The sequence below is a fragment of the Globicephala melas genome, chromosome 7 (assembly GCF_963455315.2).
Source record: "Globicephala melas chromosome 7, mGloMel1.2, whole genome shotgun sequence".
Classification (NCBI taxonomy): Eukaryota; Metazoa; Chordata; class Mammalia; order Artiodactyla; family Delphinidae; genus Globicephala; species Globicephala melas.
Window position 1 is genome coordinate 56024924 of NC_083320.1, and position 24617 is coordinate 56049540.

Here is a 24617-nt window from a genome sequence, read left to right on the forward strand (position 1 = left end):
TAGGTCTAGGGTGGGACCCAAGAGTTCACATTTCTAACCAGTTCCGAGGTACTATTGACCTCGCTCATTCACAATTTAAGTAGCACTGCTTTAGGGCCCTGAACACCTTACAACTTCTATTGTAGTTATTTGAGTACAAATTTCTTTGCCAAGGAAACTCTAAATTCTCAACAGAAGGGCCAACATCTACTTTCCCTTCTATCGGAGGAGGCAGACCTTGGGCTGGGACTTGAATGATGGGTGGGGTCGGGAGCCCTGCAACAGGGAGTCCAGGATGGCGTTGGAAGGTATAGGAAGTGGCTTGGTTGTGAGATGGTGAGTGGATGGTATATGAAGGCATAAGGGGAAATAAGCCTAGAGAGATGTGGCAGGTTGGATTTTGAGAGGTGGGTGTTGGGGAGAACCTTGAAAGGCGGGCAGAAGGCTGTACATTTGAGCTTCTAACCTGCAAAAGCCAAGGGCTGAACTGCGTGGTGTCATGACAAGGGTCTCTCCCGTTACCAAGGCTGCGTGACTTACTCTTGGCATTCCCAACAAGGTGCACCTCTTAGAGGCACCATAGATGTTTGCTCTTCTAGCTCCCAAAGCCTGTCATTCTGCTAATGACTCTTGTCCGTGAAAACATGGACTGTGGCTCTGGAAGTGCCAACTGATCCTGCATACTGGACAAAACCCAGGCCTTGAGGTCACTGTGACTGGTACCCCCTCCCACAAATTCTGGCTTATTCCTTCTCTGAACACCACTTGTGCTGGTTTGTTTGGAAGTTGCTTGACCAAGAAGCCAGAACCATCACTGCCTCTAGAAATTGGGATCTTTTCTCACTTTCAGCATAAGCTTGGTTTAAGGAGATAATCACGAGAGAGAGAGAAGGAAATGGCCACCTGGAGGCAACAGATCTGGGCTCAGTGAGAAGCCCTTGGTGCCATTCTGTGGGTTTTTTGCTCTGCCTGCCTCACAGAGTACTGATGAGGTTAAATAATTAATGTCTGTGAATGTACTTTGTAAGCTCTAAAGCACTGCAGGAATATAATTAATTATGTTTATAATTACAGGTAATGTAATTATAATTGTAATTAGTTTGTGTGTGGAAGCAGAATAGATCTATCCCCTGCCCGTTTTCTAGTAGGATATCCTTGGTGGATATCCTTGGTGAGATTATCAGTTTGTATATTTGAGCTTGACTCACTCTCTCTGACTTTATTTTCAACATTGGGGATATATGTGAAACTTTGGCTCAAGGACTTCTGGCTGTGTTTTAGAAAATGGGAAAAAATGCATAGCATGAAGTTGGGAGACCCAATACCTCGGTGGTAACATTCTTTGGCACTTATCTATCAGGTAGATAAAGTTAAGGCAATTTGTTTATGAATTTACCTATATATAGCAATAATGCTTGCAGGGATCCTATGGCTAAACATAAAAAAACAGACACACACACTTGTAATTTGTATAATTGATGTATGTTAATAATTACTCAAAGTGGCAGTTATTACCAGAAATCCACTAGAATTCAATACAATCTCAAACGATCATGCTATTGCTAAATTACGTCTGCTCTATACATCAAGCAATGCGTATTAACGCGAAGCTGAAAAACTATCTACTATTTTGTTTGTTCAGCAAAATGAATAAGCTTGATGGAAGTGCCAGTTAGTTTACTTCCTTCCATTAACATGCTTAATCTTAAAAAATGATGGTGTTTGGGCCCATGTTCTGGAGTGACAGCTGTATTTGTGTCCCAGAGAGATGTACCAAGGCTAGGAATTCTCAGAATTCATCAGAGAAATCTGTACTGTTAAGATGTAAGACTACTAGAACCATTCATTGTCTGTATTTTTTTCCCATTTGAAAAATCAGTATAATGGCAACCTATGTAACAGGGAAAAAGCTCCTGGGGTCTCCCTCCTTGAAACCGCAAGATTCTACCCGAGAAGCTAAATTGTATTTCTTTGGAGTCTCTGACCTTCTGCCTTTGTTCCTATGCACTGTTAATTGTTGTTAATTTCTAACACCTCATTAATTATTTCCATTAAAGATGTGGGAGAGGGAGATGCCCTTCACTCGTGGGTGGTCACACAACTAAACCATTAATAATTTTAAAAAGTGTGTTACTTTAAAAGTGAAAAGTGAATTTGAGCCATTTGCGTAAGAGTCGATGTGTTTCTGATGGCTGGGCTGTGGCACTTTGAAATCCTGCCACTGGCAATGTGGCTGGGGACTCCCACAAGGATACAGTCGTGGCTGAGGAAGAAGCCAGGTCTCCTTTTACTTCCCTAATGACTGTAACATTTGGCCTGTAGAGCGTAATGTGCTTTTCAGAGAACTTCTCTTTACAGCTTTTTCTTCCTTTGCAAAAGAAGCCTAGAGGTGGAACAGTTTCCTCCAATGTCACAGCCCAAGTCAGTCACACGATTAGTACTTTACGTGGAGTTCCTGACTCCCACTCCCATCCGGCCCACCAGATCATGCCAGGAGGTCAGCGCCGGGGCTGTGACGACTTCCACTCCCACCTCAGGCTTTCACAGAGATGGAGCCAAGGCCATTTCACTGACATCGGGCTGCCAATCTTTGAAAAACTGCTGGGATTGACATTTAGTGTTGAGATTTTTATTTAGTGCCTTTCTTGAAAGCTTAGGCAGAAGATGCTTCCCACAAGTTTTTAGGAGTGTTGAGAATTAAACATTATATTGGAAAAGAAGCATCAAATATGGTCTCTAGGTTTGATCAACCAGGGGAAAATTTTAGCGTGTGGACAGAAGATTTGGGAAAGCGGATGAAAAATTATTTTATGGGTGAAGATTTCAACAATGAAGATCTAGACCTAGAAGCAGATTCGTTGCAAGGATAATATTTTGAACTTAAGGGTGGATATAATTCTTCTAGTTGAACCCCTTGTTTTGCTAATAAGAAAATGGAGATCCAGAGAGGACTGGGAGAACCCTTAGATATGAAGGTAGGAAATATGAGAACTGGTTACTTAGGGGGCTTTTATGGCTTCCAATTTTGATTCTGCTTTTCATCTGGACTGTGACCTCAAGAGCAAGGGGTGACATCTCTCTTTCTCCTCTTCTTCCTCCCCTCTCCCCTCCTCTTCTTGTTCTTCTGTGCTAGCATACTGGGGAGATCAGAGGGAACAACTTTCTACTTCCTGGAATAGACTGAAAACTATACCAGGCAGCTTGGGGTATCAGATGACATCATGGACAAAAGGCCAGGTCAGAAATGGAAACAACAGGCTGGTTCTGAGAAACCATTTAACTTCAGGCCCCTCTTCCTTCTCATCTGTAAAACGAGGCACTTATATTTCAAGTCTTAAGTCTTATCAGGCAGTTGGATTCTAGGGTCTAGATTCCCCTATAATTTCTTCCTGTCGTTTAAACAATGTCTTTGAATTGCTATACAGGATGGGAGGGGAGTTTGTGGGAGAATGGATAGATGTATATGTATGGCTGAATTCCTTTGCTGTGCACCTGAAACTATCACAACGTTTTTAATTGGCTATACTCCAATATAAAATGAAAAGTTAGAAAAAAATAAACAAACCAAAAAGAATAGTCTATGGTTGACTCAAAATTCCACATTTAATTTATTCCCTCTTCTGTGAATGAACATTTAAGTTGTCAGAAGTTGTTTTTTTCTTTAGAAGTCATGCTGCAAGAAACATTTTTGTACAAATATCTTTACATATATGTGTAAAAATTTCTCCAGAGTTTCAATCTTACCAAATACTGCCAAATTCACCTCCAAAGTAACCATACTAATTTACCAATTTCACTCCCTCTACCTCCATCAGTCGTGAGGGATCTTCCCTTTAGTTAGAGGTGACGAGGAAGAGCCTAGCTTATATTCATGTTTGCTCCCTCCTCCTTCGCCTCTGCCCTAATAATGATGTCTTTATCCCCCCAAGGGGCTGTGCTTTTGAAATATGCAAGTCAGGAAGAAAATGCTTCTTCTGCTTAATGCTGTTTCATCCCTTCCTTGAGCTAAAGAGCAAGAGACATGGTCAGCTGCGTGAATAGGGGAGGAAGAAGGTCAAAGGGGAAAAAAAGAAATGCAAAAAAATCAGATAATATTTTAAAAATTTTACCTTTCAACATATGCATTTTACAAATTACCTTTATTGAAAAATTTAAAAACTACATGAAATCTGAAGTGTCTGGGAAGTCTAGTACTTAGGGCCGTTGTTACCGTAACACTCATCATTTCTGTCTTGGATTATGGGATAGTATTTCATTATTTGCATGTGGGTCTTATATTTCCTATAGGAAGGGCAATGATCTGGAATTAGGTAGACCAGCTACCCAGGCAGGGAGAGGAAAAGAGTGAATCCAAGAAACATTTTAAAGGGGAAGAGATTGAATGAAAGGAAGAGTGAGGAGGAGAAGCTCGTGATTTAGAGCCAAGGAAACGAGAATGCTTGTCCCTTTGATAAGAAATGGGAGAGGAGTGTAGCTTGAGATGACAGGCGGAAGTTGATGGATTTGAATCTGGATGCAGAGAGTGTGTTCATCCCCAGGAGAAAGTTCATCCCAAGAGATAATCCTTTTCTTTAAAACTGCAGCCAAGCTGGTATAGCACTTTTGCTGTGTTTCCATGTGATCCACAAGGCTACCCTACTACTGTGCAGAATGTTGTTTTCCTGCCCACACCAGTCATCCTCCTTCAGCCTGCCAGGCAGCAGCTTTCTGCTCGCTTGGTTCTTTCCATTCCCATCACAAGTCCTAGACATCTGAACTTTGCACGAGTGTGTATGAGCATGTGTGCGTGTATGCAGATGCACACACACACGCACAACACACACACAAGTAAGTCCACAGACTGGAGACACTGGATTCATACTTTCCCCCAGAGGAAGGGCTAACTTCCTTCCATATCCTTAGAACAGGCTTCCTTGACTTTACCAGAGAGCATCCTTGAATGGGGGGCAGCCCTGCCACAGTCCTTTCATATATCTCTGGAAAGTGAATTACCCCAACCAGGTGAATATTCTACTGGAGGTTCCCACTTGGCAGTTGAATGCCTCCCAACTCCACCTTCTTATTAACTCTCTGGTAATATTGCTATTCCTTGCCCCCTTTGAAGTTTTTCAAAAGTAAATTATTCAGCAAATTTTATTCCATTTCCCTCCTGTCACCTTCCACAACATCAAGGCCATAGATACCTCAATGCTGACTGTACCCTCAGTTCAGCCCAGCCAGAGGCAAACAAAACAAGGACATTTCTACCCAGTTTATTTGAAACACTATCTTAAACAGACTGCTCTGAGTCATCAGTGATGTCCTGTTTCTAGGACAAAGAATAATTGTTCTGACCTCATAGTTGCTCTTTTCAAGGACTCAGGTTTAAAGGTTGTGAGGAGCTATTCAAACTCAATTATTTCTAGTTCCCCTCTCACTTTTTCCACTGACTTTAAATGTATGATGGAATGCCTATTCATTGTCATAGACCAGTTCAAGCAACACATGCTTCCAAGATTATAGAACAAAGGTTCATTCATTCCTTTATTTGTGATTTCAGCCAACATTTCTTGAGGACCCTGACATGCTAGGCACATACACTAGGTGCTGAAGGTCAAAGATATCCCGAGAGATACCTTCTGGAGTGGAATCCAACTACAAGCAACTGGCTATAGCTAACTTGGAATAAACTTCCTATCGTTTGTGTTGTTGTTGTTTTCTCTACTTTTCTTTTTTTTGTCTTTTCTATATTTATTTATTTATTTTTCATTCTTTATCTCTCTTGTTCTCTTTTTTCATTTTCTCTATTTTCCCCTTCTGTTTCACTGTCTCATTCTGCCATGTTATTTTCAGAAGTCCCATCTTGTCTTCTTCTTGTCTTCTTCTCCCCGACTTCTTTCACAGTGCCAATATTCATCAGTGGACGAAGGACAAACCACCACTCTGCCTAATTAAGTGTCATTTGGCAATCTTAGGCATCCGAGATTATACCAAAAGCATGAAAATATCTGTGTAAACCACTGAATGAGTGGATAAAGTTATTGGAAAAAAGATAAAGGTGTTAAGACTTGGAAAGAAGGACCACATTTTCTGAACAAAAAGTCAGCTCCTGGATTAATCAGGATTGTCTGGGTTTTACCGTGGTAATAAACAGCCTCCAAACGTTGGTGGCTTAATCCAAAAAAAGTTTATTTCTTGCTGATGTACAACGTGGGCCTGTGGAGGACTCGGCTCCACCAAGTCATTTAGGAATCTAGGGTCCTGGGCCCTCTGTCATCTCAACACATGCTTCCAAGCTCACTTCTACAGAGGAGGAGAGAGCTGGAGGGTCTTCTGACAATAAAATGCTTTGGCCTGGAAGTGACATACAGTACCTCTGCTTACAGCAACAGACCAGTCACATGGCCTATCCAACCGCAAAGGAGCCGAGCCGTGTAGCCTCCATACTCCTGAGAGGAGAGGACCCCTGACTCTTTGTGACCCTAGTAGTGTCCAGCACAGCGCTCAGGGTCAGCAAGTTTGAAATGAAGACCATAGAAGATCCCAAATGTCTGGCTGCTGTGCCTGAAGGACAAGTGTACAACAAATAGCCAGGCTATGTTCTGCACCAACAGACCTCAGTCCTAGTCCCTCTGGTTGCTGCTTCACAAGTGCATCTCTCTGGCTACACAAACTCCTCACCACTTCAGGCAACCTCTTGCACAGATCCTTGTACGTGAAGACAACAATTTATTTTTTTAAAGCTTATTTTTATTTTTTTAGACATCTTTATTGGGGTATAATTGCTTTATAATGGTGTGTTAGTTTCTGCTGTATAACAAAGTGAATCAGCTATACATATACATATATCCCCATATCTCCTCCCTCTTGCGTCTCCCTCCCACCCTCCCTATCCCACCCCTCTAGGTGGACACAAAGCACCGAGCTGATCTCCCTGTGCTGTGCAGGAAGGCAGCATTTTTAATAAACCCATGTGTGTCCTTTTATCCAATAAAGCATCAATCTCAAATTACTAAAATAATTCATCCCTAAGGTTGAAATATTCCTTTTAATTTACTTCTTTAATTAAGGGAGGTGTGGGGTTTGTGAGGCTTGGACCATCAGGAAGCATAACTGTTCTCAGCTAATATGGGGAGGCCATCTCTGGCCTGTGACAGCGTGATGGAGCGAGGCTGCCAGTGAGCCAGTCTGTCAAGGATGACAGGACAGCTCCATCTACTGTGGCCACCAACCTGAATACATAACTAAGGGCATCACCTCCCTCAGACACATTCTCTCAAAGTGAAATTAACTTTATGGGGTGCGCAATTGTAAAGTCTTTTTGGATGTTTTTATGAAACGACCCAGGAGTTTGCAGACAAGTGACTTTTGGGTAGCTATAAACTAGAGGTCGCATATACTTCTGGACTTCCTGAAACACCAGAGATTGAGATCCTAAGGGTCATTCATCTAAGAGTGAGTACATGCTCATGACTGATCCCTTAATGGAGCCCAGTCTAGAAGAGGAGAAAGCTGACAAAATCAGCTCAACACAGTGGAAATTAAGAGCTGAGACTCCAAATCTAGGCTGATTCTTTGTATCTTGGGTGCCCAATTATGAGCTTTGTGTGACCTTGAGCAAGATATAGATCATGTTTAAACTTTAGTTTCCCATAAAATGAGGATGAAAATGGTACTTGTCTCAGAGGCCTGTTGTAAGAATTAAATGAGGTGATGATACTTAGCATAGTGTCTGGTTCATACCAGGAGGTCAGAAAATGTTACTAGTAGCTATTATATTATTAATATTGTTAGGGTAGCAAGCATGTACGGAGTGTGAACTTAAGCAAAACACTGTGCTAGACACTGAAAGGTATGCTTGAATGAATAAATCAGAGAGTCTGCCTTCAGGGATTTGCACATGTGTGTGCACGTGTGTTTGTGTGTGTGTGTGTGTGTGTGTGTGTGTATGAGAGAGAGGGAGCTAGAGAGAGAGAGAACTGGAAGATGTAAGGGTAGAATGAAGAGAGAAGAACCAGGAGAGAAAAAATACAAGATAGCTAAAATAAAAATAAATAACATTTAATTGTGATCTTACTCTGTAATAGGCATTTTACCTAGATAGATTTTCATATAACAAATCTCCTTTAATGTTCATACAACCCTGGGGGTAGGCATTATTAAAATCCTCATATTGCTCTTGAAGAAAAGAAGCCTTAGAAAGATGAGGTCAGCTGCATGTGTCAGTTGAGGGTGACACATGGGGTTGGGGAAGTGGAGCGGGCACAGGGCTGTGGTTAGCTTGCCTGGAGCACAGGAGAGGGATGGCCAAGTGGAACCTGAGGTACCGGGTGTTCCAGGGAAGTTCTGCTCACCAGCACAGGTGATTATTGCCCACTCAGAGTCCAAGGCCATCTCTGATTTTGTCCACACAGTCATTAGTGGTGTGCTGTTTGACCAAGAAACAGAAGACTGCCTTGAAGCAGTCACCATGTCTTTGAGAGGCTGGAAGACTAAAATACATATTCAAGCTGTGCTTAAGCTCAGCTTCAAATCTTGTGGCAAGCCCAGGACACGCCAAAATGGCCGTCAGTGGCAAACCAGCCCCACACAGGGGCCACGGAAGGCAAAAAACTTCATGGTGATCCAAGGCTCACCACTAGATGGAGCCCGGCTGGACTTGGTGACAAATCTGAGGACAGTGGTTAGAACCCAAACCAACCTCTGTACCTCTCCACCTCCTGTCTGTCTTTTCAGCACTACAAGACCAAGATCATCATTACTACCAGAGTTTTTACTCCACCCCCCCAACTAATATGTTTTATTACGAATTCAGAAATAAAAAATAAAAGTATAAAGAAACTTCCAGATTCTTCTAGACTTTTGCACCATTAAACATTTTGGGAAGAAAGGTAATCTCCACGTAAAATCTCCATTAAAATAACCTTGTGGGCTTATCTGAAATTAGCACCTCCGGAATTCTTGCTCTGACTCTTGGTTTCTTGACCTACTTGTGTCTTGATCTTATACTTGATAAGTCCCTCTAATCAGATAAGAAAACAGTTGAGCATTTCTGGACTGTAGGCCAACATTAATGTTATTTGAAAATAGGAGCTGGGCTTGGGGTTCAGGCTTTTCCCTTTTTATTTGTGTATGATTTAGTGTTCATCCTGCACTAGACACTAAAATGCATTGTTTAATTATCTGAGCTCAACACACCATTTTATAATTCATTAGTCAGTTGCTCTTTGCAAAAGCTTATTTCTTATGAAACGAAAGTGGGAATCATGCAACTGGACTATTTATCTCTCTTTAGGGGTTGGGGGTTAATATCTGATAGCTCATAACATCTTTATTATAATGCATTTATAATGATTTACTGGAATCATTCTATGGCTGAGTATCTAATGTCAAAGCAGGGATCTGGCATGAAATAAAATGCTGTATCCTTGGGTAGCTCTAGGGGAAAAAAGGCCTCATCCAATATTTTCTGTGTAATTCTACAAACTCTAATAAGGGTAGGGGTAATTGCCTTAATGTCAATTAAGCTATTAATAATGCCCATCTTGTCATTCCTAAATATAGCAGTGTCTCAATCATACATTACTGTCCCCTGTTAAGACTATACAGAAATGAGATCACAGCTTCTGCAGATCGGGAAGTCTGTCTAGCAGCGAGTCTTTCCTCCTTTACATAAAAGAAAGTTTGGAGGTTGATTTACTTGTTTTTGATGAAAAATTTATACTTAGACACGTATATGTATTTATAAGGGCAAGTGTTGGCAATCCTGTGAGCAGGGACAATCCATCTTTAAAAACTGTTCCCTGTTCTTATTCTGCTTCTAGATGATCAGAGTAGGGTGCTCCTTATCAGGACCAGTGTTCCAGGGTCCAGGTCCCTGAATGATGGTCCAGACAGTCCCGTAATAACTAGCCAGGCATTTTAGAGTTGGGAGCATTCATTCCAGCTACACGTGGTGCTCTGCTGTGTGCTTGTTGTTCCCAGGCAACTTGGATGCACCCAAGTTCCTCAAGGACAGACAGACGACAGGGTAAAGCACATGAGACTGAGATACTGTCACAAAGAAAAGGGTCCAGTGTTCCATCGGCAAATTTCAGCAGACGCAGTCAAGGGTAAAGGCGATTTGGAATAGGCCTAGGAAGTGAACTGTGGGCTCTTGGTGAATAGAGATAATGTTGCTAACTCTCCCAGACCAGCTCTAAATCAGAGACATTTATCTCACAGCGAAGAAGGACCCAGACAAGACCTCCTTCTGTAGTTGGCACTTATATTTCTCCTGGGCTAAGATTTCTGAGCAGCCACATCCTTTTGCCCCCCTTGTTGGCCATCTTGGTGAAGTGAACTTCTACTTGATGATATTTAGAGCTCATTAATTTGTCCCAAGGAAACTTATTGTATGGCAGTTTAATGACAGAAACCTGTTTTAATGCAAATGGACATGTAATCCCACTAAGCCACTCTGAGGGTGTAAATTTAAAACAATTGCTAGGAGCTGACACCAGAGTTTAATAAGATGGAGGGCTAGTTCCCAGATCCTGGTACGCGCAGGGGACCCAGCCTGGACACCCAGACCTGGCAGTTTTAGTGCAGCCGGCGGTTACCATGGCAATCAGAAGGGGGGGAGCTTCAGCCTGCCCCTCTGAGGTGATGGGGATCCAAGCTCTGGAGGAGTGGGTGGGAGTGCAGGGAGCGGGAAAGCTCTGTGCAGGGAGGAAATGAAGGGTGAGTGTGTGTCTTCTGCTCATCATTCCTCAGGGCACGAGGCTGGGGAAGATGTGACTGAGACCCTGGAGGCGGCTTTTGCTCTGGCTTATAAATGCCTCATCCAGGCACATCACCACAGAAAGAGCACAACACATTGCCTGGGACCCCACTTTTTCAGCAAGTAAAGGGGGAAGCCTGTCCCTTGAAAGGGGGCGGAAATGAGACTGAGGAGGGCATTGTTTGTGGATATTTGCTGGATAATAATGCTGTTGGGTACTACAGCACTCTCCTGAGAGCCCTGAATAAGGTTTTTATGGGTGAAGTCATTTTTGTAATAAAGTTGGCTCTAACTCTGGCTCATAAATCATGGGTTCTGGTACAAAAAAAATTACTAAACATGCCTCCGTTACCACATACTGTCCTCCTTTTAAATACTTTGATTTTACTACAAATCTTCCATTGACTGTGATGGGGGAAATACACACAATGAGCAAATGATTCCTTCCGTCCCAGGCAGCAGGCTTACCGGCATCTGGGCCTCCTGGAATGGTTTCCTGAGGTGTGATGTTATTTATGGCATGCTTTCTCTATCAAAAAGGCAAACAGCATCCCGAGTGACCCCGGAGCATTTGCATCATTGCTTCTCTTGCTAATTGATTCATCCCTTGGCAGGGCCTGGGACACGAGCTGTTAGCTGGACACTCTCTCCCCACCACAGATTCTGTGGATTAAGGTACATAATAAGCAAAGATGTTAATAAAATTGTTAAATGTCAAAACTGCAAAACTCACACCCATTCCATCAGCTCTCCCAGAATGATTCCATAAAATACCATTTCCTCCCCTTGTCCTTTTCTCAGTCTAAACTTCATAACCTTAGTTAAGAAAGAAGGTTAAGAACTGTTATTAACAACACTGATTGTTTAATTTCTTTCATAACTTCTTCCTTTCAAAGAAGAGTCCGGCACAGAATGAAAAGGAATGCTATCTTATGAAGTGCATTTCAGACGTAATAAAGCAGAAAGGAGAGGGTGGCCCCAGTGGCAGTTGTAAGAGGGACAAAGTGTGGATCTCTATAGCTCAGTGGCTGCAAAGCAGAAAATGAAGATTGTAAAAACGTCACATAAAGAAAAAATGCACAGTGGATTCGTTCCGCGATGCCCATAATTCAGTAATGCCTTTAAGTAGCTAGAAGAAATATAATAAATGTTTTTCCACAACATTGATCATACTGTATCAGAGGAAATATTAGTGTGCAGGGAGCCATGATTACACTGGTAGTAATTCTTGGTGCAGAAAACTAGTAGAAGATGGGACCCTTTGTAGGCCCAACTTTTATTGGCTGCAGTTATTTACCTTTAAGAATACGCCTAATACATTGTCCTATAGCTAAATATTTTTGTGAAAATTCAAACCAGCAGTATCAGTAAATCAGAAATCCTGCCACCATTTTATAGAATTTATATATATTTTTTCCTGTAGATGCTCTGATATGTTCCAGAATACAAAACCAGCCAACTGACCATGTAAAAATTCTAGAATGTCTGTAAAACAGATTCTTCTTCTGTATTCTGAACCTGGATAGGAGCAGACAGGTTTATGGCATGTGATTCCATCCAAATGCCAACTGTATATATATATAACATCTCTCTAAAGAAATTAAATGGATTATTAGATATATATACTGCAGTAAAACTATACCCAAAGCTGTAAGCCAGGAGAGGATATGCACGTTGTGCAACTGCTTTTTTTTTTTTTTTTTGGTCCTGAAACACTGAAGAAAGCTTTGCAAGGCAGGATTTTTCTTTAGGGAGAAAAGAAGGGAACTGAGCCCTCATGCCAGCCTCTGGCTACTCGTACTGGCAAGAGCTGGTAATGTGGTGGCCATGCCATCTTGGTGTAGGAGGTCCCAGCTTGTCAAGGGGAGGTTCTACCTTTGCTCTCGAGGGACCCCAATCTTGACTCTAGAAATCTTTGAATCAGAGTTCCAGGGTGCACAAGATAAGAGCCACCCAGCCAGACTCCAGCAGAACTAAAAGGAGAGGTGAGATCTGGGTGTGCTAATTCTCCATATACTCTCCACAAAGAAGCAAGAAGCCAGAGGCATCTCCAAGTGAAGATACTAGGAGAGCAGTGACAGGAACACGCATTCTTTCGCTTCAGAATCTGGATAATCCCCCTTACAGTTCAAAGGCCTCATAAAAGCAAAAAAACCTGGCTAAAGCCTGCAGATTTTCCTGCTCTGTTTCAGCGTACATCTCCCCTAACTCTCACTGACACAAACGGGAATCGTTTCCCAGACTTTCCTCACGGAGACCATCCCCACCTCTTTGTCCTGACGCTCTCTGCTGAGTGCCCCTCACAGGTTTCACATGCACATGCTCCTTCAATCCGACACAGCTTCTGTGTGGTTCTTTTTCCTCTATTAGGGCACAACGGGGGTATATGAGCTAAAGGGCATTTGGAGCTCTTTATGGAATTATGTCTTGATTGTCTTATTGGAGTTGGATAGTTCAGCTTGTTTGTTAGTTTCTTCCCTCCTCTAACAAGGAGAATTTGAGAGGGTGCCTGTAAGTTCTTCCCGTTGTGAGAACTTTAAGGAAGCAGGCGGATGAAGGGAAAAAAAAACCCAGTATGAGGAGGGAGTCTAAGATTGAGAAACGGCTTGGCACGAGACGACGGTTTCTCAGAAGGAGTGCCGCCTGGGAAGTTGGTAAGCAGTCACCTGATGTGCTCGGCATTGACATGGACATAAATAATTTACTGGCTGAGGTGACCTAACAGGCTTCTATTGAGAGTTCTTTCCCAGCATAATGGAGGGGGATGCCTCGCTAGCATCCTCTTACAAGTGGCACTGTTCTAGGTACAGCAGCAGCAGCTTTTCTCAGATTGTTTTAAATGAAAATTATTATTTTTTATCTTAGTTAATTGGCTGGCAGTTGAAGGAATGCAATTTAAAGCCAGAAGTTGGGGGGAGGCTAATTATCTTTTTGAATTTCCTCTGTAGATCTATTATCACACATGGACATATTACCACAACTTGTTAAAGATCAGTGAGTAGTCCTGTCCTTTCTTCTCTCTCCTCCCTCCCTCCCTCCCTTCCTTCCTTCCTTTTTTCTTTCCTTCCTTGTCCTGTTTATTTTCCTTTCCTTTTCTTCTCTTTCCCTTTCTTCTTTCTCTTCATCTTCAATGACTTGGAAAAAATCATAATGAACTTCTTTGAGCAATTCCACAACGATGAAAATGTTCAGGGTCACAGACGCCTTCCCTGGAGTATTTAACAGTGGAGTCAAGTACAGCTTTCACTTCTGCTGTGTGTCTGCAGCATGCACACAGTCTCATCTGTGCTTGCAAAAATATCTAAGTGTGCTTAGGAGGGTCAGGGAGACCCTTGGAGTGTAGACTCACTATAAATTTAGTTAAATTTTAAAACATCAAAATAAGACTAACAGAACAACAGACTTTGGAAACTACTTAGGAAATAAACAGAGTGAGTTTTGCTTTACTTGGCAACCAGCCTGAATTATTGACTTACACTGTAGCCAGATAAAGAATGTAGACAACATTGGACAATACAGAATATTCAATTATAATTTAAAACTTACTTTGTATTTTAAAATGAGATTCACTTGTAATTATTTCCACAACCGCTGGATGTCACTGTTGCATATGTCTGGGCAGTAAAAACTCAGGCAATCCGAAACTGGTATTTTAAGGGCTGTCATGTTACCTCCTTGACACTCTACCTTTTGATTGAACACAGGCTGTCATGCTAAGAGGACTCTCTTCTCCATTCAGTGCAGTCAGCCCAATTCTCAATTATGGCACTCTACTGGGAATTATTCTAATTTACACAGGATGAGATTCCTCAAACACAATTATATTCTTCACTATATTTAAAAAGAGTATGGTACTTTTATAATAGTTCCCAACATTGTGTATTAATTATAACTAGCACATTCTGGATACCAAATGGACTGAAGTCAACACATAACCATAAAATACCCTGAATTTATAAGTGCCTTTTTTCCCCTGTTGTATGAAAGTGCTTACAACGGTTTCATATCTATTTGCTCATCTGCCTAACATCCCTAGAGGGTTACCTGCTTTAATGCTTTTATGAGTCAAAGTTGACCTGTGAAATAAATTGAATGAAGTAATTATCTGCACTGGCATCCCAGGAGTAAAGCAAAAGCAAACACTGAAAATTTGTTCCAGACAGCTAATTATAGTTTGCAAAAGTAACTCGTTGAAATTTTGGTAGTTCTGGTTTTTTTTTTCCAATTACTTTAAAAACTTCTTAATTCCTGGACCGTTTACCTCTTCTTTTAAGCATGCATTAAAAAAAAAATCCAGGCCATCTTGTACAGCTGACGTTATATAGAAATTAGATCTGAAGACTTTTCCAAACCTGAAATAAGCCTGGCCCAATAGAAGTGCTAGACTAGAGCATGACCAGTGTAAAAGAAACGAGAGAACCAACTGGGACAGTAGTTAGCTTTCTCTGTAGTTAGAAATGACCACGAGCTTCACTTTAGCTGTTCAGTTTAGTCTCTTTCTTTTTCCTAAAACCTTGGAGTGGTTTTCTTTAGCTTCCTCTCGTGACTTTGCACTAGGGAAGCCAGAGCTGTTCCTGGAGGACTGTTGGCCTAGATTTTAGCGGGGGAGGTGGGAAGGGGAGGCCTCTCTGTTCTAGTGAATAATCAGAGAGTTGTGTTGCCTGCCATCTATGAGATGCTTTGATCCAAAATTTCAGTCATTGTTTCCACATTTAGGGGCTGGAATGAACATCAAAGAAGTGGGTGTACGGAATTTACTGAATTCCAAAGAAGTACAATAACATACAGAGGATATAAGCAAATCCCAGTGGCAAAATTTGCTGCCAATTCTTGCACATAATAGAGGCTCTGAAGTGACAGTCTATCTTTGACAAATGCATAATGATATCAATGCCAAGGGAAGGAACTAGCATGCTGAAAGGTGAATAAAAGAGTTGGGAACAATTCAGTGGACTTACATATTTCCTTAGTGTGTTTTCACACAACAAGGAAAGCAGATGACACAAATGCATTAGGTAATTATTGGACAGGGTTGCAAACTCACCAGCAGTTTTAAATCGACCTGGCTCTTTCAGGATACAGCTCTAAAGATGAAAATAAAATGTGATTAGGAATTACTCATCTTCTGGAGGAAAAAAAAAAAGGAACAAGGAAAGTGAAAATAGCTTTCTTGTTCTGTCTTGGATAGTTCCAGGTTTTAAAGCCCATATGTTGTTTGCTGTAACTTCTTCGCCTCCCTGGACCAATGCATTCCAAACGCTTCAGCTAGTGTTAGGGCTTATTTGTATACACAGTCTTTGTTCAAATATGGATTAATTTTCGTTAATTTCAGTGGGTCCACATAAAGTAAAATGCCCAGAACTGAAACCACGGAAATCAGGCCATCATGTGATCATATAAGAACCTAGTTTTCAAGCTCCTTTAAGTTTTATTTTTGAACGAAAAACAATAAAACGACTGTAAAAAGTTTCCAAAAGCATTGACATTATGAGCAATTGCTAACCAAGGCTATTCCCAGAATTATGGAGCAAATTTGGATATATTTCTAGAAAAGCTAACTGCCCTGCAGTGCTGGCTATAAATATTTCATTCAGAAGGTGATTTAATAAGTGTCCTATGGTATATGGCTCTTGCCTCCGGGGCCAGGTATCTATTTAGAGGCATATTGTGCTGCTGTCACCAAGGTCAGCACTGGAGGGCAAAGCAGACTCTTGCCCATAAGCTTCCATCCTTTTACTATGGAGATGAGTACTTAAGAGCTTCTGGAGGCTGCTTTAAAAAACCAGACTGGGTGTGGATGTTTAAAGGAGGGAGTCTCAAAAATGCCACAGTACATGGAAACAGCTTACAGGGTTCATGGGCACAGTCTGGTAATGAATCAGGTACGAGTAAGACCAAGACGTGTGTGTTTATTTGAAACCCTCCAGGGTTGAGCAAAAAACTGTGCCAGCTGCAAATAGAGCCAGCGTTTCTGTCCTGTGCATTAGGCAATCAGAGCATATTTGCTTACACACACCAGAACCGTTTCCAAAACACCCCCCCACAGTTCTCCAGTGTTGCTCACAAAATTCCTCCTACAGCCTTACACTGCATAATAAAGGAGCTCATAGAAGGATCCTGCTCTGTTTATTGTGCATGTTAAGTAAATGCAATGCTTTTCATTATTTCAAACTCTATAATGAAATGATTGAGTGCCCAGCAACATTAGAAAATGGACAAACAAGTATTCAACTGGCTGGATGAACCATAGCTTTCTGGTATTGAAAGTGTAATATTTATGAATTAATTTAATCATAGAAGAAAATATTGAGTAGGTGACTGAGTAAAATGATGACTGTGTATTATGTTTTTGCCATGCAGCTGGATAAACATATTCAGTGACAAACCCTGGCAAGAACTGCAAAGATGCTCTTGACAATGGCATGAATAAATATCAGGTGCTGCCTAGAATTCACTGCATTTGAGGACCTGAGCAAAGCCAGATGAGTTTTAGCAGGAAAATATGAAGAAGCCATGTATGCACATTAGGATTATGTAAACGTTGGGTTCTTTCTCTGCTGAGCAGGAATTGCTCTAATGTTCATTTTCATCTACATCACTGACAGATTTTTTTTTTTTTTACACATTATCTTTGCACTTCTGGGAGTGCACTTTAGCATCAAGACCCAACTTTTGGGGAAGTTCCTGGTAAGTTTTTCAACAACATGGGCTTGGAGAGAAAAGAAATACTTTGCCTAGGCAAAGAAAAGAAATACTTTGCCTAGAGCTGACAAAAAAGATTGTATTTTGTAGTGATCCAATCCAATCTATGTAAAATAGTAAATTTAAAAATTCCTTTAGATTGATTCTTGAATTTCCTTAGAATATGTGGTTTCAGATTCCAAGAAGGACCGTAAGAGAAAACAATAGATGGGTAGATATTTTGAAGAGAGGACATCAGCAATAATAACAGTCACTTAATGAAGCATTTGATCCAGGGCAGAAAGAACTAGTGTGCAAGAGACGATCACAGAAACACGTTTTTGTGGGTTTTTTCCCCACAAGATTGTCATTTTATCAATAAAGAAAATATCTTTTATCAGCTTTATTGAAACATAATTGATATATAACATTGTGTAAGTTTCAGATGTACAGCGTGTTGATTTGATACACATACATTGTGAAATGATATATATACCACCATAGTGTGAGCTAACACCTCTATCACCTCACATACTTATCATTTCTTTTTTGTGGTGAGAACATTTAAGATCTACTCTTAGCAACTTTCGAGTATATAATACAGCATTGTTAATTATAATCACCACGCTGTACATTAGATCCTCCAAACTTTTTCATCTTATAACTGAAAGTTTGACCCACATCTCCCCATTTCCTTCACCCCCAGCCCCTGTTAACTGCCATTCTACTCTCTGTTTCTATGAGTTTGGCTTTTTTAGATTCCACAGATAAGTGATATCATACAGTATTTGTGTTTCTCTGTCTGCCTTATCAATATTTCACTTAGCATAATGTCCTCCAGGTTCATCCATGTTGTCACAAATGGCAGAATTTACTTCTTTCTCATGGCTGAATAATATTTGATTGTATATATATCACATCTTTTTTATTGAAGTATAAGTGATTTATAATATTATATTAGTTTCAGGTGTAGAGCATAGTGGCTCAGTATTTTTGCAGATTATTCTCCACTATATATATCAAAATAATGACTATAATTCCCTGTATATACCACATCTTTTTCCATTCATCTGTTGATGGGCCCTTAGGTTGTTTCTGTATCTTGGCTATTGTGAATGATGCTACAGGTATCTCTTCAAGATCCTGATTTTATTTCCATTGGATATATACCCAGAAGCAGGATTTCTGGATCATATGGTAGTTTTAATTTTTTGAGGAACCTCTGTAACTATTTTCCATAGTGGCTGCAACAATTTACATTCCTACCAACAGTGTGCAAGGATTCCATTTTCTCCACATCCTTGCCAATACTTACCACCTCTTATCTTTTTGATAATAGCTATCCTAATATGTGTGAAGTGATATCTAGTTGTGGTTTTGATTTGCATATCCCTGATGATTAGTGATGTTGAGCATCTTTTCATGTACCTGTTGGCCATTTGTATGTCTTCTTTGGAAAGGACCTATCTATTCAGGTCCTTTGCTTATTTTTTAATTGGATTGTTTGGGTTTTTTGCTATTGAGTTGTATGAGTTCTTTCTATATTTTGGACATTAACTAATCGTCAGATACATGATTTGTAAATATTCCCCCCATCCCATAGGTGGGCTTTTCATTTTGTTGATTGTTTCTTTTGCTGCTCAGAAGCTTTTTAGTTTGATGTAGTCCCATTGTTAATTTTTGCTTTTGTTGCTTTTGCTTCTGGTGTCATATCCAAAGAAATATTTTCAAGACCAATGTCAAGGGGGATTTTCCCCTATATTTTCTTCTAAGAGTTTTATGGTTTCACGTCTCATGTTTAAGTCTTTAATCCATTTTGAGTTAATTTTTGTAAGATAGGGGTCCAATTTTATTCTTCTGTATGTGTCTACCCAGTTTTCTGAACACCATTTATTGAAGAGACTATCTTTTCCTCATTGAGTATTCTTGGCTCCCTTATCACATACTAGTTGACTGTATATGCAAGGGTTTATTCATGGGGTCTTTATTCTTCTCCATTGGTGTCTGTGTCTATTTCTTATGCCAGTATAATACTGTTCTGATTACTACAGCTTTGTAGTTTAGTGTGAAATCAGGAAGTGATGCCTCCTGCTTTGTTTTCTTTCTCAGGTTGTTTTGTCTATTTGAGATCTTTTGTTGTTCTATACAAATTTTAGGACTGTTTTTTCTGTTTCTATGAAAAATGGCTTTGCAATTAATAGGGATTGCATTGAATCTATAGATGACTTGAGCAGGATGGAGATTTAAACACTATTAACAAGGAATATCTTTCCATTTACTTGTGTCTTCAGCCGCTTTCCTCAAAGTCTTACAGTTTTCAGTGTACCGGTCTTTTACCTCCTTGGTTAAATTTATTCCTAAGTATTTTGTTGTTGTTGATGCTATTGTGAATGGGACTGTTTTCTTAATTTCTTTTTGAAATATTTCATTGTTAGTGTATAGAAACACATCTGATTTCTGTCTGTTAATTTTATATCCTGCAACTTTACTGAATTCACTGATTAGTTTTAACAGTTTTTTGGTGGAGTTTTTAGGATTTTCTATATATAAGATCATATCATCTGAAGAAAAGACATTTTTAGTTCTTACTTTCCAATTTGGATGCCTTTTATATCATTTTCTTACCTGATTGCTCTGGCCAGGACTTCTAGTACCATGTTGAATAGGAGTGGTGAGAGTGGGCATTCTTGTCTTGTTTGTGATATTAGAGGAAAAGACTGAGTATGGTGTTAGTTGTGGGTTTGTCATATATGGCCTTTATTATGTTGAAATATCTTCTTTCTATATCCAGTTTGTGGAGAGTTTTTATCATGAAAGAATATTAAATTTTGTCAAATGCTATTTCTGCATCTATTGAGATGATCATCTGATCTTTATCTTTCATTCTATTAATGTGGTATATCACATTTATTGATTTGCACTGTTGAACCACTCTTGCACTCCAGGGGTAAATCCAGTTTGATCATGGTGTATGATCCCTTTAATGTGCTATTGAATTTGGTTTGCTAGTATTTTGTTGAGAATTTATGCATCAATATTCATCAAGGATATTGGTCTATAGTTTTTTTTTTCTTATACTATCCTTATCTGGCCTTGTTATCAGGGTAATGCTAGCCTCATAAAACAAGTTTGAGAGTGTTCCCTCCTCTTAATTTTTTCGAAGAGTTTGGGAAGAATTGGCATTAATTTAAAATATTGGGTAGAATTCACCAGTGAAACCATCTGGTCCTAGGCTTTTCTTTACTTGGAGGTTTTTCAGTCTCCTTACTTGTTATTGCTCTGTTCAGATTTTCTATTTCTTTATGATTCTGTCTTGGTAGATTGTATGTTTCTAGGAATATATCTATTTCTTCTAAGTTATCCAGTTTGTTGACATATAACTGTAATAGTCTCTTGTGATCCTTTGTATTTGTATAGTATTAGTTGTAATGTTTCCTCTTTCATCTCTGGTCTTATGTATTTGAGTCTTCTCTCTTTACTCCATCTAAAGGTTTTAAAATTTTGTTTATCTTTTCAAAAAATCAGCCAGGTTGGGGGGAGAAAAGTTGTAGATGGAAGACTTCATTTTGGATAAAGTCTCTATGCTCTGATGCAAGTTGTCTTATGTTGTTGTCTTTGCTTCTTACATTTATATTTTTTTCTGTGTTTCATGCCCGAGAATTTCCAAATGCAACAACAAAAAAATGAAAACATAGTCCAAGCTATCCCCCTATTCCCCTATTCCCCCAATTTCCAATACTGATTGCTGTTTCTGTATTAAATTTTTTTCCAGCTATACTCTATTCCTAGTATCTGAACACAAAACTCTTATTTCCTGGGTATTATGTTTCCATTTTTTAATTATTGTCTCTAGTATACATGGCATGATGTCTTGAAATACCCCAAAAAGAGGCCAGTTGTTAGCAAATTTTCATAGCTATACAAGGAATCACTGTAAACAGACTTGATGCTATACTTCTCTTGCTACATGCATAGGGGAGACTATATATTACTCCAAAGAAAGAAGAGCTATTTAATATTTTGTATATGTAAAGTATTTAGGACAGTATCTGCATCATAATAAGTCCTTTGTAAATCTTAGCTGCTGTTGCTACTAGTACTAGTGAAAAGCCTGCAGTTATGTTGTGACAAGGGGTCAGTTGGGCTGGTTTCATTAGGTCTACCAACCCCTGCCATGGACCTAACACATGTGTGGTAGATTAGATACCGGCTTCTCACCTGTGAGGGACCTTCTGACCCTTTGGGGAAACCATCTTTGTAGATCTACATTTTTTGCCATTGGCTGCCCCTTGGGAACTGTCAGAGTGTCAAAATGAAACCCTGGGATGTAGCATGCGTGTGGGCTATTGCTCTGAAGCAATGCTTCTCAAACTATGCGTGGTGAAGGATCAGTTTCTTTTTTTATTTCCAATCTGTCACAACCTGATATTTTGCAAAGTGCAATAAAACATAATTTAAAATGGAATAAAAAATCAATATACACAAAATTCAAGTCCCATTTTTGAATTAGATTCAACAGACATAAACTTAGGCTGCCACATGGCTGTCAACAACTCTAAATGCTTCCTCTCAACTCCGTTCTTGTCTCATTTCTGAACAATAACCAACAGATTACAGACAGTGGGCCTCACTTTGAGCAGCAGCGTCACAAAGAACAACGAAGAACCGCAAAGGCCTGTCATTTCCATACTAGTTTCCTTCTGTAGAGCTCAAAGGGCTGTATCGTCAAAGCAGGGGATGCTACGGGTCCACAAGGCTCAGGCCCTACCTTCACTGGTGCAAAGCTGGTGCCCAAGGGGTAACAGATGCCACAAGAGAAAGTTGCTTCTGCCGGGTGCTGGCCATTCTCTCAGCTGGGAATTTACACACAGCTAAGCGGTGGGCTTTTTAGTGCAGATGCACAGGTGTGGAAACAGTCTGTGATAGGCAGGTTTATGGCAAATAAACACATTGTGTGATATACTGTAATCAACTATATAAACAACTTTAAAATTGTCTATACTTCATATTTCCAGCATTTGGTTTTGTTAATCATATGTCTTCTTGACAGCAATTAAATAGCCTTGAGAGAAAATGTACACCTGCTATCTCCCCTGGGGAAATGACGTCTCTTTTGTGAATGACATAAGTTCTCCATAAAACATAAGCGAAGATAGGAGAATTGAATTTGGAGATATGTCTCCTTCCTCTCTTGTTTTATCTCTAGTTGAATTGGAGGGCACGGTTTAATGTAGCTAAGCTTTTTCTGGATCCCTATTCTAAGATTCTTTTCAAACCCAAATATTTCCCAGATGAGCAAATTGGAGACAGTAGATAAATGAGGTTGTGACAGGTGTCACTTAGTGAGGAAGGAGCCGTGTCTGCCTCACTTGGCCTGTGCTTTCACCCCGCCACCCCCAGTTCTGGACCCCAGCGCTCCCAGTTCTTCCTGATTTCTGCAGCCCATCTCATCTACTTTTCATGAACACCATACTGGTCCTGTTTTCCTTAAAACAGCACATAACAAAATGTTTCCTTTGCTTGAGTCAGGTTCCAAACAAGCTCCATTCATTAGGCTTGGTGTATTAAAAGTCAGTAAACCAAGAGAGAGGTGTCCCCACTCTTGGGATGGGGTGGCAGGCGAACGGCTGCTGCTAGGAGGGCCGGGAGGGCGCTCGGGGCTCAGCATGCGCCAGGTGCCACTGTACCTGGGGTGGGCTGAGTCTCCACTCCGGGCTGGTTCCATGAGGCAACATTTGGGGTGTAGTGGCCTGGAGTATGCTTTGGGTGCCAGCCTGGGGCAGCAATTTGTTCTGGTGGCACCGGAAGGGCGAGTGGCGGCCCCAGGACAAGCACTTCAGGTGTGACAACTACCCACTGTGCTTTAGCTACTTGGATTTGGGGTGGTAGTTCACCGAGACTTCTTCCACCCCAAGCAGGCTGACCTCTTCCAAGCTCCATATATAGTCTTGACCACAAAGCATCACCAAGGCTTCACAAACTGGCTGAGTCCTGTGTCGTGGAGCTGGAACTTGGAGGACCTGAGCCCCACTGTGTTTTGATAAGTTGATGAGTTGGGAGCAGCTGTCCTGAAGAGGAACATACAGCTATGGACTGTATCACCCATTCTTAGAATGGTTCCACCCACTCTACCTATTTTAAGAAAGATGGCTTCAAAAACACCATATTTTTTCAGTGTGAAAACAAAGGCAGAGCTTTATGACCTTGTTAGCAAGTAGAAACCTGACCTGCTTTTGGTCTGATGGAGAGTAAGAATATCCTGATACTTATTGGAACTCTACACATTTTCTTTCTTGGCTCTACAATGATATCCCTGTCAAGGATGGAGTGGTAGTGATTGACGATGGGGTCAGAAATACTCCTGTTATCATGGAGGATACTGCAACTATCAAGGTAAATTCAAACCAGGGAGGTTGCTAGATCACAAGTAGGAGGTGTGCACCACTATGGACAAGGCATCCTAGGACTATCATTAGGACATGGCCATGTCTGACGTCGCAAGTGAATCTGAAATCATTTCAGAACTGGTTCAGACAGTAAGTTTGGGGGGAAACTGTTGTCTCAACATTGGACCAACTAAAGATGGACTGATTGTCATCATCTTCCAAGAAAGGCGTCTTGCTGCTGGGAAGTGGCTGAAAATAATGGGGAGGTTATCTATGCATCTAAACCATGGAGGGTGCAATGGGAAAAGAACACGGTAATTGTATGGTATACCTTAAAAAGATCAGCTTTTTATGTCATTTTACTGTGCTGGTAAAAAAAAAAAAAGAAGTCTTAAAGCTTCAATCCCTCATAACTACCTTAGCTACAAAGGTAAGGATGCTGGGATCCAGGAAGACTTGAAGTGGTCCACAGGTCTGGGTAAAGGCCTCCTCCTTTCTTCGATCTGACCCTCTGCTCTCCCAGTTGAGTTTGCTTGGGCTGTAAAGCTGACAGGAGTGGAATGATCATTGGAGTTCAAGAGGAAAGTGTCACTGCCTGCTGCTTGCTGCTTTGATTTTCCTCGTATAGTACCGTCATTATAATAAACTAACTTCTCTTCCCCATCCAAAGATGGCTTTTCCAAAGGAGCTGAGTGCATTACACCAATGACTCAATGGACCAAGGATCTGAGCTCCATCGCTAGCGTACTTCACTCTGGACAACAAAAGAAGGGACTGAATAATGAAGCTCTGAGTTCATCCATTCCTACCTTTGGAAATTATCTACAATG

At 40.6% G+C, this 24617-nt stretch overlaps 1 long non-coding RNA gene and 1 pseudogene across 5 annotated transcripts in view; both read left to right on the forward strand.

Moving 5' to 3' along the window:
• LOC115849690 (uncharacterized) overlaps window positions 1–24617 on the forward strand; it is a 422316-nt gene that overhangs the window by 311935 nt on the left and 85764 nt on the right. The gene's annotated exons all lie outside the window — the stretch shown is intronic.
• On the forward strand, window positions 275–24351 carry LOC115851088 (tissue alpha-L-fucosidase pseudogene; annotated as a pseudogene).